The sequence below is a fragment of the Halichondria panicea genome, chromosome 2 (genome assembly GCF_963675165.1).
Source record: "Halichondria panicea chromosome 2, odHalPani1.1, whole genome shotgun sequence".
Classification (NCBI taxonomy): domain Eukaryota; kingdom Metazoa; phylum Porifera; class Demospongiae; order Suberitida; family Halichondriidae; genus Halichondria; species Halichondria panicea.
Genome location: NC_087378.1, coordinates 3,965,343 through 3,967,842, shown reverse-complemented (window position 1 = coordinate 3,967,842; position 2,500 = coordinate 3,965,343). Strand labels below are relative to the sequence as shown.

The 2,500-nt window shown below is 48.4% G+C and overlaps 1 non-coding gene across 1 annotated transcript in view; it reads left to right on the top strand.

The window, feature by feature from the left end:
* Nucleotides 1-1,765: 1,765 nt before the first annotated feature.
* LOC135332592 (small subunit ribosomal RNA) overlaps nucleotides 1,766-2,500 on the top strand; it is a 1,812-nt gene continuing 1,077 nt past the window's right edge. Inside the window, exon 1 of the ribosomal RNA XR_010393440.1 lies at nucleotides 1,766-2,500. This exon is cut by the window's right edge and continues 1,077 nt beyond it. This is a non-coding gene — a ribosomal RNA (small subunit ribosomal RNA).

Here is a 2,500-nt window from a genome sequence, read left to right as displayed (position 1 = left end):
AGTGAGTGAGTGAGTGAGTGAGTGAGTGAGTGAGTGAGTGAGTGAGTGAGTGAGTGAGTGAGTGAGTGAGTGAGTGAGTGAGTGAGTGAGTGAGTGAGTGAGTGAGTGAGTGAGTTATATATACCTTCATTGAGCCATGCTTCATTTGATCATAACAATATCAAGCTTATCTTCAAGTAGTATTGTATTGTACGTTGCTAACAATACGCAAATAATGTACAGTAAATTCAAGTGGGAATAAAAGTAGTGGGTAAAAAGTTGTAATGTTCATGGAGTGTAAAGTCAACGAGCACTTAAGGCCCTATTATTTCTATTTTCCAGCCTAAAGTCCTCGTGGTGGAAAAAATTAATGTTAGTGTAATGAAGTCCTTGCCTAGTTACAAAGCGGCCCCTTACAAAGCGCCTAGTTACAAAGTAGCTTCAATGGGTAGTTATAATTAGAAGCTGCAGCTGGTAGTTAAAGCAGCAATTGTTGTGTAGCTTGTGAAGCTATGTTGTAGCTGGCTGACTGGCCGGCCCACCAACCTACCTACCTACCTACCTACCTACCTACCTACCTACCTACCTACCTACCTACCTACCGACCGACCGACCGACCGACCGACCGACCGACCGACCGACCGACCGACCGACCGACCGACCGACCGACCGACCGACCGACCGACCGACCGACCGACCGACTGACTGATGAATAGTAAGAGGTGGGTGGCTGGCTGGCTGGCTGGCTGGCTGGCTGCTGGCGAATAGATGTTGTGCTGCAATATAGTGAGTGAGTGAGTGAGTGAGTGAGTGTACTATAATACTATACAGAATCTTTGCAACAAGACAGTAAAAGCATAGAGCATTACCCTTCCTTATATGGAATTTGAGTACACACACTGTGGTCTGTTTTACTACTTAAATGTATGAGCACATCCCATATATAATAAGGAACCACAGTGCTCAACACACTTGTTTCTATTTGTGTTGCAAAGATTGTGCAATCTCCAGTATTGTATTGTAACTGTATGTTAGCCATGTATAACTTGAACTGTATGTTTAGCGGAATGGAAGGGTGCAGACGGGGAACAGTGCAGATGGGAACATTGCAGAGGGGATTTGCGCGCCGGAAAATTGGAGCAATTACCATACAAGTGCAGACGAATGAAGGAATGAACGCGCGTAGCGCGAAAATTTGAGCAATATATCGCAAGCAATTACCATACAAGTGCAGACGAATTGAACAATGTGACCACGTGGGCTAGATAAGCAACCAAACAAGAGTGTCGTACAAATGAGCGTGTTGATAGGTCGTGAAGTGGGGTGTTGTGGCAAAAAAAGTCACGCTTAATTACATACGAGACGAGTTCCAGCGTTGCTCCTAGTGACGGGTGCTGTGTAGGGTGACTGCAGCGGTTCATCCGTGTGTCCGCATCGTTGTAGACTGCCTGTGTCGGCGGGCGTCTGACCTGCTGGTGACTGGTCATCAGTGGGCTGGCTCCCTCCGGTCGAGTGCAGTTAGGTTTGCATCATTTCACGAATCACGAGTGCATTCGTACGGTCTCGCTGCCGGTCGATCCCCGTGATTGACTGTATCTGCAGGCAACGAGTGGGCCTCAGCTGCCCTCTCCTGCCTTCAGTTGGTGAGTCTGTGGCCGAGGATTTGCAAAATTGTTGAACCCTCTGCGGTCCGCGTGGCCGCACTGGTGTGATGCGTTGGCCGGCCCTCTGAACGAGGACGGTCGAGTGACACAGTGCGTCTCGCACGCTCTGGCGTCCCGATAGTTACCTGGTTGATCCTGCCAGTAGTCATATGCTTGTCTCAAAGACTAAGCCATGCATGTCTAAGTATAAACGCTTCTATACTGTGAAACTGCGAATGGCTCATTAAATCAGTTATAGTTTATTTGATGGTTTCTTACTACTTGGATAACCGTGGTAATTCTAGAGCTAATACATGCACAAAGTCCCGACTCTTCGGAAGGGATGTATTTATTAGATCCAAAACCAATGCGAGTCTCTCGGGGCTCGGTTCCTTGGTGATTCATGATAACTGCTCGAACCGTATGGCCCTTGCGCCGACGGTGCTTCATTCAAATTTCTGCCCTATCAACTTTCGATGGTACGGTAGTGGCCTACCATGGTTGCAACGGGTGACGGAGAATTAGGGTTCGATTCCGGAGAGGGAGCCTGAGAAACGGCTACCACATCCAAGGAAGGCAGCAGGCGCGCAAATTACCCAATCCCGACTCGGGGAGGTAGTGACAATAAATAACAATGCCGGGCTATTGTAGTCTGGCAATTGGAATGAGTACAATCTAAATCCCTTAACGAGGAACAATTGGAGGGCAAGTCTGGTGCCAGCAGCCGCGGTAATTCCAGCTCCAATAGCGTATATTAAAGTTGTTGCAGTTAAAAAGCTCGTAGTTGGATTTCGGGGTGGCCTGCCTGGTCCACCGCAAGGTGAGTACTGGTCAGCCGCCCTTCCTCTCGAAAGCCCCGACTGCTCTTTACTGCAGTG